General features: G+C 40.7%; 1 long non-coding RNA gene across 1 annotated transcript; it reads right to left on the reverse strand.

Annotated features, from left to right (window-relative positions):
- Positions 1-11,925: 11,925 nt before the first annotated feature.
- Positions 11,926-13,346, reverse strand: LOC121062170. Its single transcript, XR_005815445.1, has 3 exons — positions 13,247-13,346; positions 12,377-12,478; positions 11,926-12,107 (listed from the first exon to the last, which is right to left on the reverse strand). It is a non-coding gene; the product is annotated as an uncharacterized LOC121062170 (long non-coding RNA).
- Between the last annotated feature and the right edge of the window lie 4,897 nt (positions 13,347-18,243).

Below are 18,243 nucleotides of genomic sequence, written 5' to 3' on the forward strand. Positions count from 1 at the left end.
AGTGGGATTCCATTACAATCCTCTGATGCATGCTTTACAAAATACAGTTTCACTCTAACAGGTATTTTTTGCCTTTTTTTTTTTTTTTTCTAGGAGAAAACAGACATGTTCTACCATGTATTTGCACGATCGTGATTTTAATGAAAGGTGTGAGTGACTGTGCGTGAAGGCAAGTGTGTGTGTATGTATGTATGAGTACTTACCACACTTACTAGCTAAGCTCTATCTGAATAAAACAAAATGACAAACAGGAGTGCAAAACTCCATTCATTTGCATGTCAGCTTGTGTACAAGACAGAGAGGAATTGCCTCTAATGATGCTTCCTTCCCTGTTAGGATTTAAAAGGGCAAAAACATCATGGAGGTCACTTTTGACAAACCTATTTATTTTCCATTTTCCACAGCGTTTGCCTTGACAATCAGAATCCTGCTCAGTTTCTGCTTTATTTATTTATTTATTATTTTATCTGCGCTGCCCCCTTCCTCTCCTTAGCTTTTCCTCTCTTTTTCCTCCTTTGAAAATTCTAATGAATAGAATCAACTAAAATGTCAACATTTGCAATTCTGGAGCTTCATTTAAGCAATAAAAATAATAATTAAAAAGGTAAAACCTTAGAGAGATTTCTTCATTTTATATGGTTTGCCAGAGATTATACACATTCAAAAAAGCCAGTAAAAGAATTAATTAGAAACAGCTAAAGCTCAACAAGCTATGCAAGTTAATGAAGCAGAGAGGGAAATGTCATCTTTGAGACCCAGAGCTACACAGGCTTGGATAATATATACTTCTGCTTTACTCTCCTAACTAAACCTCTTTTAATCTCTCCTCTAAAAAATCAATGCTAATGACACTGATTTACCAGGAAATGACAGGCGAATAATAACATAGGACTTGTTCTTGTTTAATGGTAACTTAGACCTGAAGAATGGCAAAGATTTTATTTTGAAGTGTAGGTTTGATTATTGCAACTTAAATTCAACGTTTAATTTTTTATTTTTTTTTCCTCTGTTTTCTTTTGTATCTGATTCTGAATCAGTGCAAAATCTTCCTCCATCCCCTACAAGAAATGGGAAATATCTTACAGTTTCAGACCAGGAAAGAACCATATAGCCTAGATCTATCTAGCTTACTGTTTTCTCTGAATTTGTATTGCTTTTCTTTCTTGCACTTTTCTCATTTGTTATACTGAAAGCTAAATGAAGAACTGCAAAAATAACTGCATATAAACAACACTTACCAGCAGGTCTTGTTTCCAGGACCTACCTATGCATGTTCACATTTGCAGAGTAATACATGACTTTGGAGGAAGAATTCATTTATTCTATAAAATGAGTCAGAAGTCAGTAGTAGTAAATCATCATTCAAGATAAAGGAAAGTGAACATTTTCTCTAAACAAATATTTAAAAATCCAAGAAAAAAGGTTGTTATAAACTGTCTTTTTATTTTGGAGAGTTTAATGTCCCTTCAGTTAAGCTCTCACTATCTTCTAAATATCCATCTCAAATATTTCATATACATTTCCAAATGTCATCCGTATTACGGTGTCTGAAAGTCTTCCAGTAGTTCTGGAACAATTTTCAATGGCTTTTCTGAACTAACTTCCAGTAACTTATTGTGAGAATTGTTATGGCTTTTCTGTGCTTTTGTCACATTATCCCAAGTATTTTGTTTTTCCTCACAGAGATCTAAAAAGATCTTGTTGTTTTATGTATTTAAGTATTGAGGGTATTTTTAGTCTTTTTTTTTTTTTTTTAATTAAAGCCACCACCTATTCTATATATATACATATATATATATATATATGAAAACCCTATGAACTTAGGCATGCTGACAACCTGACAAATACAAAAAAAATCAGTAGGAAAAAAAAATTAATAATAATATATGAAGTTATATTACCCAGTGCTTTTCTAATGGATGTATAAAATATCTTCATTCTAGAATTTCTGCTCATCTTTAGAAGTTTTAGATATATTACATATACGAGTCTCTATTCCTTTGTACCAAGCTGCAGGGAAGCATTTTTGTTGTGATTATGTTACTGTCATGTAACGTATGTGCAGATTTTTCCTCAAATGATATATTATGGATTTAGGGAACCAGCTTAAACTGATCTGCTGGATTATCTAGGTTGTTCCAACTGCTCTTAAAGCCTATGCTTCTACAGAACAAGTAAGGAGAAAAACCTTTCTGTAAATAATTATCCTTCCATACAAAGTATGGTAAAGTGGTAAGAGAAAATCATGTACAGCCTGATCTCTTAGGATTTATATCATCATCTAACAGTGCTGTTTCACACAAGCCCAAGATGGATGTCACCTCTGGCACTCTGATCCAAAAAGCTCTTGATCTCAGTTGTGATAAATGAAAAAGGGTACAATACTATTTACATCCTATTTTACCCTGCTGTGAGCAATAATGTATAAATGGATTGGATATTCATTAATATTTTTAAAGTTATATCAAAACCTTAGCTCAAAGGTGCCATATCCCTGCAAAGCTTTATTACTGCTATCACACAGCAGAGCCATGAGAACTAATTAATTAATGTTTGTAGAGTATCTTGCAAATGCAAAGTGCAATGTGAATATAGATCATTATTATTTATTATCCTAAAAGATATAAAGATATATTGGAGAGCCTGATCTCCTTTTAAGTTGTACTTCTGTTGCATCAAAGTGGGCATAAAATGCCTTAAGGCACCTGCTGAGGATTCAAAAGCAGCAAGGATGATCAAATGCCTAGGAAGTATGATCACTGAGAAAAGAGCAAAGTTTATGCTAAAGAAAAGACTGATGTAGAACCTGATAAAAAAACTTCAAATATTTAAAATACAGAAACTGGTAGTGAATATAATCTGCTCTCATTATACCCACTAGATTTATATATTATAGATTTATATAGATTATTGTATTATATTGATATTATTTATATATATATATTATTATAGATATAAATCTAGATTATAGATTTATATATAATATATATATATATATATTGCATTTCTTCTGAAGGCTTGGGGCTTCACTGCCGAAGTTTTGTAAACATTGCACAAATATCTGACAAAAATAACAAACATATTTGTTTTTGCTTTTGAAAAGTTTCATTCTGTTAGTATTAGGGAGTTTTGAACCATGTTTGGAGAGATATTTTAGGGTAGATTGGGCTAATACATGCAACTCTTCCTATTTTGTGTCAACACCCTTACCCGATTTTCAATGCAAACCAAGTTCCCATGAATGCTTTCCATTTCACCATCTGGCCCCATAGTTGTTACTGGAAATGTGGAAGCAAAAGAATTTGCTTCCCTCATAGATCAGTAGGCTTCTTTTTTTTCCTACTCTTGGTGAAAATCTGTCTTAGATCCAAAGTTAAACATGGGCTGCAAACTTAGCTTTGAGTAATAACACACTTTTTTTAGAAGCACTGCTCATAAAAGTAATTTAAAAAGGAAAGAGATAAATATTAAAGCTGGAAAAAGTGAGAGTTTTAGACTTCTGCAGCTTCCAAGAAAACTTGCAGCAAATATTTACCTTCCTTTTTTTTTTTTTTTTTTTTTTTTTTTTTTTTTTTTTTTTTTTTTTGCCAAGGGATTACTTTGTGAATCTTAGCAGGAAGAAGATGGATTTTTGGCTTTTTTTCCAGTTATTCTCAGTATCAGTGCTCTCAGGGTGATGTCTGCCTGTTCTCTCCCCACTCCCCTGTTCACCATTTCACACTGTAATGCTATATTGAGAATGCTTAAACTGTGCCTACACACTGTGAATTCAAAAAGATAGTTAACAGACAACACCAGCAGCGCTGCCTTTCCCTGTGTTTGCTGCTAAGCCATTACTTGGGAAGGTGATAAACACTTTTAGCAGGACAGAAAATACAAAGATAAGTGTGGAAACGGGAGCAAAGAAACTGGACTTAATGTCTTCTTTCAAAGATATATGTTTATACAAACTGTCATTTCCTGGGTAAGGGTAAGGATACTTGTGTGTGTGTGTGTGTGTATTTGCAGCAATTTCTCTTTGTTTGATGATAAATTACATTATATGGTTACCAGTGTACGATGAAAATTTTGGGGGAAAAAATCTATGTTTTTAGGTAAGGTACTGAAGACATTTGCAACAGCAAGGTTTTATCCGTGTTCTTTTTCATTTGTTTCCTTTCCCCAAAGGCATCTGTGTGAAGGACCTACCTGTACTTCTGACTGATGTAACCTGGATGAAATGTTCAAACCGAAGTTTTTTCTGGACATGGGATTTCTTCAGAAGAAGAGACTGAAGTGTAGGTTACTACTGTAGTTTTAAAGGTGTAGGGAATTGGCATTGCTCCCTGGTGTACTAGATCTCCAGTCCTGAAAGCAAGTCACTATTATATTTTAACACAGGTTACAAAAACTTAACTGTTCTTGAGCTTATTGAATTATTCTGGGCTTTGTTAAATAATGGCTTAGCCCTTACTTTATTACTCATAGGCAATGCTGGTAAAAGGAAAAAAAAAAAAAAAAGAAAAAAGAAAAAAAAAAAGAACTAAACTTTATACTTTTATGTACAGATAAGGGATTTCTTTTATCACAGTGATATATGCATACTTGAAACCTTCTCTGTATTTTTAAATATACCACTGTTGTGGTTTAGCCCGGCTGGCAGCCAAACACCACACAGCCGTTCGCTCACCCTCCCCCCTCCCTCTCAGGGATGGGGGAGAGAAACGGGAAAGTGAAGTCTGTGAGTTGAGATAAAGACAGTTTATTAAGACAGTGAAAATAATAACAATAATAATAATAATAATAATAGTAGTATTAATAGTAATAATGTGTACGAAATAAGTGATGCACAATGCAATTGCTCACCACCCGTTGACCGATGCCCAGCCTATCCCTGAGCAGCCGGCCCCGCCCCTCCACCCCGGCTAGCCACCCCTATATATTGTTCAGCATGACGTCAGATGGTATGGAATACCCCTTTGGCCAGTTTGGGTCAGCTGTCCTGGGTCTGTCCCCTCCCAGCTCGTGCTGCATCCCTAGCCTGCTCGCTAGCAGGACAGAGCGAGAAGCTGAAAAGTCCTTGGCTTGGTGTAAGCACTGCTCTACAACAATTAAAACATCAGCATGTTATCAGCGCTCTTCTCATTCTAATCCAAAACATAGCACCCTGCCAGCTACTAGGAGGAAAATTAACTCTGTCCTAACTGAAACCAGGACAGATATCCACCCCTTATTCCATACCATTTATGTCATGCTCAGGTTACACTCTTTCCAATACCTTCTAATTAATCACCATTTTCATCTATGATATATAGCAACCATGGTAGCGATGACATACAGTGTTATATGATAATTAACATACTACAATTCAACTCATGGGCTATTCTCACCCAATATTAGGTCCCCTTGAGGTACACACCGGACCTCCCCTTTCTCTTGCATTACCCACCAAGTGCATCCAAGTCCCTGGGCAAAAGCAATCCCACGAATGGGCTTGCCTTTTCCTGAGGCAGGAGTAGCCCAGACTGTCTTACCCAGCATGTTTCTTACGTGCACTACAGGAACTTTATCCCCTTCTACAGTGCGTAACAGGTTTGATTGGGCAGGTCCAGCTCGGTTGGCAGATCCTCTAGTATTGTCTAACCAGGTGGCCTTTGCCAAATGTGTTTCCCAATTTTTGAATGTCCCAGCACCCATTGCTTTCAGTGTAGTCTTTAACAGTCCATTGTATCGTTCAACTTTCCCGAAGGCTGGTGCATGATAGGGGATGTGATACACCCACTCAATACCATGTTCTTTGGCCCAAGTGTCTATAAGGTTGTTTCGGAAATGAGTCCCATTGTCTGACTCAATTCTTTCTGGGGTGCCATGTCGCCATAGGACTTGCTTTTCAAGGCCCAGGATAGTGTTCCGGGCGGTGGCATGGGGCACAGGATATGTTTCCAGCCATGCGGTGGTTGCTTCCATCATTGTAAGTACGTGGCGCTTGCCGTTGCGGGTTTGGGGGAGTGTGATGTAATCAATCTGCCAGGCCTCTCCATATTTGTATTTCAGCCATCGTCCTCCATACCAGAGAGGCTTTGACCGTTTGGCTTGTTTAATTGCAGCACATGTTTCACAATCATGAATAACCTGTGCTATAGTGTCCATGGTCAGGTCCACCCCTCGGTCACGAGCCCATCTGTATGTTGCATCTCTACCTTGATGGCCTGAGGTGTCATGGGCCCATCGGGCTATAAATAATTCACCTTTATGTTGCCAGTCCAGGTCCACCTGAGCCACTTCAATCTTAGCAGCCTGATCCACCTGTTGGTTGTTTTGATGTTCTTCAGTAGCCCGATTCTTGGGCACATGAGCATCTACATGGCGTACCTTTACAACCAGGTTCTCTACCCGGGCAGCAATATCTTGCCACAATGCAGCAGCCCAGATGGCTTTGCCCCGGCGTTCCCAGTTGTTCTGCTTCCATTGCTGTAGCCACCCCCACAGGGCATTTGCTACCATCCATGAATCAGTATAGAGATAGAGAACTGGCCACTTTTCTCGTTCAGCAATATCTAAGGCCAGCTGAACGGCTTTCACTTCTGCAAACTGACTCGATTCACCTTCTCCCTCAGCAGCTTCTGCAACTCGTCGTGTAGGACTCCATACAGCAGCTTTCCATCTCCGATGCTTTCCAACAATACGACAGGACCCATCAGTGAACAGGGCATATTTCTTCTCATTTTCTGGTAGCTTGTTGTACAGTGGGGCTTCTTCAGCACGGACCACCTCCTCCTCTGATGATATCCCAAAGTACTTGCCTTCTGGCCAGTCCATAATCACTTCCAAGATTCCTGGGCGACTGGGGTTTCCTATTCGAGCCCGCTGAGTAATCAGTGCAACCCACTTGCTCCATGTAGCATCAGTTGCATGATGTGTAGAGGGGACCCTTCCTTTGAACATCCAACCCAGTACCGGCAGTCGGGGTGCCAGGAGGAGCTGCGCTTCAGTACCGACCACTTCCGAAGCAGATCGAACTCCCTCGTATGCTGCCAATATCTCCTTTTCGGTTGGAGTATAGCGGGCCTCAGATCCTCTGTATCCCCGACTCCAAAACCCCAGGGGTCGACCTCGAGTTTCCCCAGGTTCCTTCTGCCAGAGGCTCCAGGTGGGACCATTCTCCCCGGCTGTGGTGTAGAGCACATTCTTTACAACTGGTCCTGTTCGGACTGGCCCAAGGGCTACTGCACGAACTATTTCCTGTTTAATTTGTTCAAAGGCTTGTCGTTGCTCAGGGCCCCATTCCAAAGCATTCTTCTTACGAGTTACTTGGTAGAGCGGGTTTACAATCAGACTGTAATTTGGAATATGCATTCTCCAAAACCCCACGACACCTAGGAAAGTTTGTGTTTCCTTTTTGCTAGTTGGTGGAGACATAGCTGTTATTTTGTTGATCACATCCATTGGGATTTGACGACGTCCATCTTGCCATTTTATTCCTAAAAACTGGATCTCTCGTGCAGGTCCTTTAACTTTATTTTGTTTTATGGCAAAACCGGCCTTCAGAAGGATTTGGACTATTTTCTTCCCTTTCTCGAAAACTTCCTCTGCAGTGTCACCCCACACAATGATGTCATCGATGTACTGCAGGTGTTCAGGAGCCTCCCCCTGCTCCAGCGCAGACTGGATCAGTCCATGGCAAATGGTAGGGCTATGTTTCCACCCCTGGGGCAGCCGATTCCAAGTATATTGGACTCCCCTCCAAGTGAAAGCAAACTGTGGCCTGCACTCTGCTGCTAGAGGGATGGAGAAAAATGCATTAGCAATACCAATTGTGGCATACCACTTGGCTGCCTTTGCTTCCAGTTCGTACTGGAGTTCTAGCATGTCCGGCACTGCAGCACTCAGTGGTGGCGTGACTTCGTTCAGGCCACGATAGTCCACTGTTAGTCTCCACTCACCATTAGACTTCCGCACTGGCCATATGGGACTATTAAAAGGTGAATGGGTCTTGCTGATCACTCCTTGGCTCTCCAGTTGACGAATTAGCTCGTGGATGGGAATCAGGGAGTCTCGGTTGGTGCGATATTGCCGCCGGTGCACAGTTGTGGTAGCGATTGGCACTTGCTGTTCTTCAACACTCAGCAACCCCACAACAGAAGGGTCCTCTGAGAGACCGGGCAAGCTAGACAACTGTTTAATGTCCTCTGTCTCTAAGGCAGCTATGCCAAAAGCCCAGCGGAACCCTTTTGGGTCCTTGAAATATCCTCTTCTAAGATAGTCTATGCCAAGGATGCACGGAGCATCCGGGCCAGTCACAATACGGTGCTTTTGCCACTCATTTCCGGTTAGACTCACTTCAGCTTCCAATACAGTTAACTGCTGGGATCCCCCTGTCACGCCATAAATACAGATGGGCTCTGGCCCTTTACAGCTTGATGGCATTAGAGTACATTGTGCACCGGTGTCTACTAGAGCCTTATACTTCTGTGCGTCAGACGTGCCAGGCCATCGAATCCACACAGTCCAATAAACTCGGTTGTCCCTTTCCTCCCCCTGGCTGGAGGCAGGGCCCCTCTAGTCCTGGTCAGAATCTTCATTTCTGTGTTTAAAAGACTGCCTGCTGGAAGTTGGAGCAGCAAACTTTTCAGAGAACCCCTTTCTCCCAATTGTTTTCTTTTGCAACTCACGTACCCGTGCCTCTAGGGTCTCAGTAGATTTTCCATCCCATTTTCTCATGTCCTCTCCATGGTCACGTAGGTAAAACCACAGGGTGGCGCGGGGTGTGTACCCACCATATTGTCTTCTTTGCACGGATGCACGTTTACCCCTAATAGCCGAGATGCTGGTTTGTACAGGTGGGGAAGAAAATACACTCTCTTTAAGTTGGTGGACCTCTTCAAAAAGTTTCTCCAAAGTAGTCTCTTTTAGTTGGTGGCCACTGGTTTGTTCAGGTGGGGGGGAAGATAAATTCTCTTTAAGTTGGTGGAACTCTTCAGGGAGAGATTTCCTTCGTACTCCCGGAGTTGTTTAGCCATGTCACCCACTGTGGGGTCTTCACCGTCTTTCCAGGTTATTATTGTCAATGAGCTGGCCCATGATGATGGTGCATTCCGTACAAACTTCCGCCACATGGGTTGAGTACACTGGACTTCATCTGGATCTGTGGATATTTGTGCATCGTCTAGGTCCTTATAAATTACTTCCCGTATGGCTAATTCCCTCAGGTACTGAATTCCCTTCTCCATGGTGGTCCACTTGACTGGTAGACATACAAGTTCTTCCTTGTAGGGATACCTTCCCTTCACAGCTAATAGGAGACGCCTCCAGAGGCTGTGAGATCGTGCTCCATCTCCAATTGCTTTGTCAATGCTTGCATCTCTAGCAAGGGATCCCAACCGCTTGGCTTCCCTGCCCTCTAATTCCACACCATTGGCTCCAGTGTCCCAGCACCGGAGCAGCCAGGTGACAAGCTGTTCACCTATACAGCGACCAAAATCTTTTCGCACATCTCGTAGCTCACGCTGGTATAGGGTTCAGGTAGTTACTGTTGATTTTCTGACATCCTCATCCTCATCTTCATCCTCCTGCACACTTGATGGCCCAGCCTCGTCTTCTCCACACCCAGACTTAGCAGAAGACTTTCTGCGTTCTAAACGACCTGAGTTTCTATACTGTTTTTTCACCTTTTCTACAGGGGCAACTTGCACTGCTACAGCTCGCTTCTCTGACCCAGCCACAGGGTCTGCCACAGGGGTTGGAATACCCTCTGCAGGGGCAACTTGCACTGCTACAGTTCGTTTCTCCGACCCAGCCACAGGGTCTGCCACAGGGGTTGGAATACCCTCTGCAGGGGCAACTTGCACTGCTACTGTTCGTTTCTCTGACCCAGCCACAGGAGTGGGAACGGCTACAGGAGCTGGAGCAGCTGCAGGGAGCCGGAACGGCTGCAGGAGCTGGGGCTGGAACAGCTGTGGGAGCTGGAGCTGGAACGGCTGAGGGAGCTGGAACGACTGCGGGAGCTGGAACGACTGCGGGAGCTGGAGCTGGAACGTCTGCGGTAGCTGGAGCTGGAACAGCTGCGGGAGCTGGAGCTGGAATGGCTGCAGGAGCTGGGACTGGAACGGCCGCAGGGTCTCTCACTAGGTTGATAGTAGCATCAATTGCAGCTCGATAGGCACAAGCCAGACCCCAGCACACCACAGTGATTTGTTTCACTTTGGAACTGCCAGAGTCATGACACCTTTTTTTCAAGCATTCTACCAGTTTTTTAGGATTTGCAGTTGTTCAGGGGTGAATGTCCAAAACACTGGAGGTGCCCACTGCTCTAGAAACCTGCCCATATCCTCGCACACTCCCTGCCATTCGCAACTATCCCGCCTCAAGACAGATCCCCAGATGAGATTCCTAAGTAGTTGTTTAACCTTAAACAAAACCTGAAGCGCATTCAGGAGACATAACAACAAGAACATGCTGGTCTGAGTATCCCAAGGATATTCAACATCTTGGAGAGCTACCGTAACTAGCTCGGGGGATAAGAGGGTGGTGAAGGAGGAAGGGAGAGTGAACAGGTAGGAAAAAATATCTTCCCCTGTCCCCTCCAGAGACTGACTCCCTGATGAAAAAAGGCAATAGGTGTAATTGCTAATAGTTTCTGAGATATGGTTTCCGAAGTATAGAGTCGACGACAGTGCTGAGTACAAATACCAGGTTAGAGTCATGACCAGATACCTCATCATTTCATAAGCCATCGTTACACCACACAGTACCATAACAATCTTAAACCAGGGCCCGGAAAGGATAAACAGCACGACAGGGAGCACATACAGAAAGTAACTTGCTATAAAACTCAATTTGGGAAACAGGCACAGCAGACTTGAGATTAAGGCAATCAACATTGTGACTAGCAACTATTAAGCAGGTCCAATACTTATACCAATTTTAGTTTAACACACTCTGGTCAAATCTGTCGATATCTCAACCCTTCGAGCCCCACGTTGGGCGCCAAATGGACTGTTGTGGTTTAGCCCGGCTGGCAGCCAAACACCACACAGCCGTTCGCTCACCCTCCCCCCTCCCTCTCCGGGATGGGGGAGAGAAACGGGAAAGTGAAGTCTGTGAGTTGAGATAAAGACAGTTTATTAAGACAGGGAAAATAATAATAATAATAATAATAATAATAATAATAATAATAATAATAGTAGTATTAATAGTAATAATGTGTACGAAATAAGTGATGCACAATGCAATTGCTCACCACCCGTTGACCGATGCCCAGCCTATCCCCGAGCAGCCGGCCCCCCCTCCACCCCAGCTAGCCACCCCTATATATTGTTCAGCATGACGTCAGATGGTGTGGAATACCCCTTTGGCCAGTTTGGGTCAGCTGTCCTGGGTCTGTCCCCTCCCAGCTCCTGCTGCATCCCTAGCCTGCTCGCTAGCAGGACAGAGCGAGAAGCTGAAAAGTCCTTGGCTTGGTGTAAGCACTGCTCTACAACAATTAAAACATCAGCATGTTATCAGCGCTCTTCTCATTCTAATCCAAAACATAGCACCCTGCCAGCTACTAGGAGGAAAATTAACTCTGTCCTACCTGAAACCAGGACATGCCCCAGTTGATAGCAAAAGGAATTAAGACCTTAATTTCTACAATGCAGCAAAGCCTAAAGGCCCAGATCTTTTAAGATATGTAGATATGCTCAACTCCTGCTGAAATCACCAAGTGATTAGCAACTGATCTAGTCTAAATGACCTGATCAAACCTACGCAGAGGATCCACGACAGAAGAGGTAATAAAGCCAGTTTCTTTACACACAGACTAAAAGAGAAATAAGCCTTTTAATTTGCCTCAATATTCCCAGTCCTGTCCCATCCTGTTCCCTGCCTACCCATACACCCCCTCCCCCCAAAACAAAAACAAAAACAAAAACAAAAACAAAAAACCACTTATAATACAAGAAACTGAAAAAGAGGATTGAGGAATATTGATGCAGAAGTTGCAGGTAGGTGGATAAATCCATACTTCATTGAGAAATGCAGTTAACAAAGATGAAATTCTTCCATTTTCTACTGTCTATTTCTACTGGCTTTAAGGAGTATCCACGCTGTGAGGTGTGACTGCACAGACAGGCAGTTCTGTGCCACTTCTGAAAAAAGAAAATAGGATGATTTCTTGCTTAGGAAGGTAACCTCTCATGAAAGTAACTTTCACTGTGTCATTCTCTATCTTGATCAAAAGATTTTAATGACTTTATTTCTTATTAAAGTGTGTTTCCTTACTTGTTCATGATGAAAGAGCTCATTTATAGAGGAAAGCTCAAGTACCTTTTTTATTTAATAGCTACAGGGTCTGTCTATCTTTCTGTTACTTTTTTTTTTTCTTTCATTTCTTTCTTTCTGCTTCTTTGTTTCTTACCTTTTTCCTTTCCTCCTTTCTTTCCTTCTCTCCTTCTTTCTCTCCTTCTCTGTTTCTTGTCTATCATTCCTTTGAATTAAGTTGTTCTGTGCAGTTAATTTTCTGTGAAAGGTAATCCTCATCTCAAACCACTCTTCTGGCAACATCAGCATTTGATACAGTAAATAAATTTTCAGTTATCTTCATATTCCACCACTACCAAGTATTGTCCCACCACAAAATGTGATCAAGTATTAAAGACTCCTGAGAACTAAATGATCCAAGCTCAGAAGCTCTGAATCCCATGATAAATTATTCAAAAGAGGCACTTGAAGGGATTTGTAACTGATTTTGCCACTCAGAATGCCTCCATTTCAATTAGAGGTAACCAAGAGGCATGACACTGAAGAGCAAAACTAATAATTTTTGCTGATGTCAAGAAAGGTTATGGGAGACGAGGGTATAGAAGCAATGACTTCCGCAAAATGTGTGTAATGCAAGTGCCTTTGTCCCTGCTTTCAGTCCATGAAGGGAAAAAAAGTGACCATTTCTATTTTGTTTCCACCCCACAGCTGGGGACATTGCCCTGAGGATTTGCCCTCCACAATGAGGTAACTTCAGTCCCAGCAAAGCTCAGGTGGTGAAACGAGGTGTTCAAGAAATGAAACAAGAAGGTGTTCATTTCACTGGTTGCAGATAAATATATATTATATATATAATATATGTTATTATATTATTTATTATTTATTATTATATATTATTATAAAATAATATATTGTTATATATTATTATACATTATATATATATATATATATATATATATATGTAAAATATATATGCAGATATATCCGTAGTTGTTTTCATGGTTGTAATTTACATCCAAATACATACACGATGAAAATCTGTACTACCAAGCCAACCAAAAACACAGTGTCTGCAATTCCTCAGAGAAACTGCAGTGAGAATTTCGGAAACTGCTGGCCAGTTCATTAGTCTGTTAGCTCAATTATGATGTCTCTGACTCCCAAACTTCTAGAACTCTCTGACACACTTTATATCTCCCCACAGGCTTCAGCAACGGCCCCCTCTGCCACAGCTGCAGCATCTGGCCCTTCAGAGCATACAAATCCTGTCCTCATGCTTTGTCTTACACGTAGGGCCTGTTCAGCTCAGCATCCTTTGCCTTTCACAGCACAAAAAGACAATTTCTTCCCATTTTTAACAGCCTTTGTTAGGTTATCTGTGCTGGGTGGTGGCAGGCATAAAAAGCAAGCTGTCTGCTCTGGTTGCATTTGCAGCTAAAATACCTTTTACTTTTTTTTTTTTTTTACTTTTTTTTTTTTTAATAAAAAAAAAAAAGCTCTTCAAGGAAAATTAATAGGCCAGACAGACGTGTCTTGTGTTACCACATACAACTGATTAGGCCATGCCAGTGTAAGTGATTACAGTCACTCTGTAGTCACTAGATCAGTGACAATATGGAAATCTGACTAATTTTTGTGTTGTAGTTTTTTGAATCTGTGCTTCCAACATATTTACAAGTTCAAAATATGAAGGTAATATTTTTATAGGTACAATGGAGTTATATTTCTCTGTTTTATAGGTACTACTTACCAAAAGGCCAGACCTAAATGTAATTAATAATTTTAGATGTGTACCCATCATTAGAGATTTCAAAACTTGTCTTGCTCTTTTTTTTTTTTATTTTTATATTATTATTTTTTTTATTAATGCCACTTAGTTAAAAGGCTTAAATAACATTTTTGGGTCCTGAAAAATTTAAAGCTGAAGGTCTTTGATTTCTTTATCATTCACTATGAAATCAAATTACCCTTTTTCTTTTTACATCTAGATATATAGAAAAACACAATTTTTCTGCTGTAAAAATTCTATAGTAAATAATCAATGATATTTTGTGATGAAAAAATGTTAATAATAAAAGCAGAGGATTAGTGAGAAAGGTAAGGACATGAAGACAATCAGTACCTGAAGACAGATAAGAGTCTGTGTGTGAAGCTCAGCCCCTGAGAACTGTATATTTGTGTTGTTGTATGTGACTCTTCCTATGAGAGTTCCTGAGTTCCATCTCAGTCTTTGGAAGCTAAATAGTATGGCTTTGCAGAAAATAATTTGCGCTCTGGAGAAATCACTTAACCTGTGTTTAAATATTAAGCAGTTTAAAGGGTGGATCTCTGCTAACCTAGAGTGGGTCCTTAGGGAGTGTCCCCATGAGGAGCACAGAGGATAAATCAGAGGGGAAAGTCATTTCCAGCAAGGGATGAAGGTGACAAGTACCTGGAGCACAACTCCAACTGCTGGAGGACATAACTGAAGCTATTGTTTCTATTACTAGTGTTAATACTGGTATTTTCTTTCTTAACTGGCTACAAACACCATTATTATGATTATTAAAAATTACCTATTGTTATAAAACAACTTATAGGAATTTGTTGCATAGCATAAGATTCATCTTTCCTTCCTGTAAATCTCTATGATATAAGTGTCTAAACATGAGTTAATGCTGCTGGCACAACATCAGGACTCTCTCTAACCCTCCTAGGGGGTGGGCAAAAAAGTGAGAAAGAAACATCACCAGGGCAGCTGACCTAAACCAACCAAAGGGATATTCCATACCATATGATGTCACACTCAGCAATAAAAGGTGTAAAAAGGAAGAAGAGGGGAGGGGTGGGCTCTCGTTGCGAAAACATCTGTCCTCCCGAACACCAGCTATGTGCGTTGAGGCCTTGCTTCAAGGACATGGTCAAGCATCGCTCACTTGTAGGAAGCAGAGAGTAATTTCTTTCCTCTGCACTTCCACATAGCCTTTACTTGTTTTGTTTTCTTTTTCCCTTTTCCCCTTTCCCTATTTTCCCTTTAGTTATTTTTTTTTAATTATTAATACTGTTTCCTTAGTAATTATTTTTTTCCCTTTAATTAAATTATCCTTATCTCAACCCATGAGTTGTTCTTTCCTTTACTTCTTCCCCTCCTCTTCTAAGGAGGGGGAGTGAGAGGGCGATTGTGGTGTTCAGCTGCCTAGCACGGTAAAACCACCACAATATGAATTTCTGAGTGCATGTTTTTTTCTAGCCTTAAGCCTTGTAGAAACAGAACTATCAGAGAAACTGCTGTACTATTATATATATATATATATATATATATATATATATATTTAAAGTAAACTCAGCCTGCAATGATATCAAAGAAAATATTTTTGGAAATTTGATGAAGTTGGAGACAGGTTACATGCTTTCAATTTTTACATTCTTTAGTTCTCAGGCTATTCTGCGTACCCCGACTGTCAATAAAGGTAGTACAGAATGAACATTGTGGAAAAGGCTAATATAGTGACTGTTAGATCACTGCGTTATATTTTAAAATACCCTCTGAGAATAAGTACCAGCACAGCTGGTACTGTAAAATCATTCATCGCGTTTCTAACCCCATCAGAAATAATATGCAGTTGTACAGGTGGGGAAATCTAAGATCGGCTAGTCAGATTTAGTTCTCATTTCTGCCAGTAGCTTCCTTTGTGATCTTAAGTTGCTCACTCTCTTCTGTGATTCTCCCTTTACAGCCAAGAGATAATTGTTCTTTCTTTATGAAAATTTTTGAAAATATATTCATAAAGAGAATGGTTGTGTTTTGGTCTCTAAGTGATGAGAAGCATGGAAGTACTTAGACTGTCAGGGAAAATAATTTTGTCCATAAGGGAATCAGTCCAGTTGTCCCCTCATAGGCTAATCTCTTGCTAAAATCATTTGGATATTGCCCATGACCAGACTGTTGAATCACACATTTTGGGGTAGGCAATTAAAATCCCAAGTACTTAGGCATGTGGCTAATTCTGAGTACATAAATGGTCCCAATGAAGCCAATATTTGAGTGTCTTTTGGAATCAGAAACTTGTGGAAAATCTTTAGTTAAGGGGAAAAATGCTTTTTGAAATTCTCCCTTCTCTGCGTTCTAGTCTTCCCAAATGAACCAAGTGTTTTGCTTATCTGAACTCTGGTTTGTAAAGCAAACCAAAGTCTCAGTTTCAATGCATTTGACCTTGATGACAACTTCGTTGTTAAACTTTGCAAAGCTAACTAGGCTCCTGTGCCTGTGCTATTAAACCTTACATAAATAGCACAGAGCACGTGGAAAGAATAATAATAATTACAAAAAAAAAAAAAAAAAAAAGAAAAAAAAAAAAAGCCATAAGTTGATGGCACGTTTTCCTGAATTTGGGCCATATTCAAGCTCAGATCACTGCCACATGCCACTGTGCCATCCCTACTCACACAACTACTGCAAATGGTATCATTTTGCAACTAATTTACTCGCTTAGTTTTGGCCATTAGTCATTCCCAATATCTTCAATCTGCAGGTAATTTTCCATGTTATTAGTTACCCACCTGTTTTATTAAACTGGACTTTCTGAAACCCTGTGTGTCCACATTTTCTGCACCTTTAGATCAAGCAAATAATTGCCTGTACCTGGATGGAAGGATTTAATAGGAAGATTATAGTTGATTCCAAAAGTTAATAACTATAGCATCTGGTTTCTTTTTAACATTTAAATGAGAGATTCAGTGTTCATGAAGAAAGGAGAAAAAGTGAAAATGCAGAAGAATGAAATCTTCTTATCATTTGTAGGCCAGGTTAAATATAGATGGGCAGAAGGTAGGTTTTACTCTTTTCCACTTAATGTACCACTATCGTGACCCAAAGGGACCAATCTTTATCACATTAAGAGAAATAATTTCTCACTGCCAAGGCAAGACTTGGCTGCTTTTTCTCTAAGAATGCCAATTGTGCTGCATTATGCAAAATCTTAGGTATCTTCTGCTGCTCTTTATGATAGACTATAGCTGTTCTGAGATGTCTCAACTCATTTCTATTCAGACCTCTATAAAACCATCTGCGTGGGAAGAGTTCTAAATATTGCAGAGTAAAACTGGGAACATTATTTTCCAAATCAGTTCAGAAGATAAAGGTGGGGGTAGGGATGGACTAGGATGGGGAGGGGGAGAGAAAGAGAGAAAGAAGAAGGAAGAACCTCGGGCCTGGCTGTCCAGAGCTGAGATGCTAAGAGCTGGGTTGGCAGCTGGCCATGGGCACAAGTGCTAAACCTATTTTGCATATAAATTGACACACTTAAAAAAGATGCACACATCCTTAGCAGATGCATTTTCCTTGCTAGGCAAATAAAAACATGCTTGTTGCTTAAGTTCACCTGCAATGAAAACAAAATACCCAAGAGCTATTCAAGAGGAATAACAGACTTGAGCTCCAGCCTGCATGACTCATTAGTCTTTATGGATTCAACATCCAAATCTAAGTGCTGAAGGCCTGATGGCCCACCCTGAAGCTAGAGTGCTTTCTAAAAGAGCTGAGTATCACAGGGACATTGTGGGCAGTGTAATTAACCTACCCAGGTGAAACTCTCCCTGGGGAGACATTCACTCTCTGAGTCTTCAAGATTCACTGAATTTGGTAGCAGCAGAAATGGAGGAAGACATCTTAGTCCTGTTGCTTCATCTGAGGTTAAACATAATTTCCATGCATAATAATTTGTTTCGGAGGGTATAGGTTCAACAAATTAAGTTGAAAACACCTTGGACCTTCTCAGTTACCTCTGAGATAGAAGAAAGATTCTCTTTCCTCAACTTGGACATTTTCTTCCCTTTTGAATGTTGAGCTGAACGCAAGGGTATCTCTCACAGAAATTGGTCCAGAGAAACCAACACACAGTTCATCCCCAGACCTTGTGTATGGGCTCTGCTGTTCCTTAAGTGATGCAGCAATAGCCAAAAGATTTTCTGAAGTCCTTGCCAGCTGCAAGACTTGAAACAGAGTCTGTTCTTGAATCCATCCTCTGGTCAAACAGTTTTGATCAC

Source organism: Cygnus olor, chromosome Z, assembly GCF_009769625.2.
Source record: "Cygnus olor isolate bCygOlo1 chromosome Z, bCygOlo1.pri.v2, whole genome shotgun sequence".
In the NCBI taxonomy this organism is placed as follows: domain Eukaryota; kingdom Metazoa; phylum Chordata; class Aves; order Anseriformes; family Anatidae; genus Cygnus; species Cygnus olor.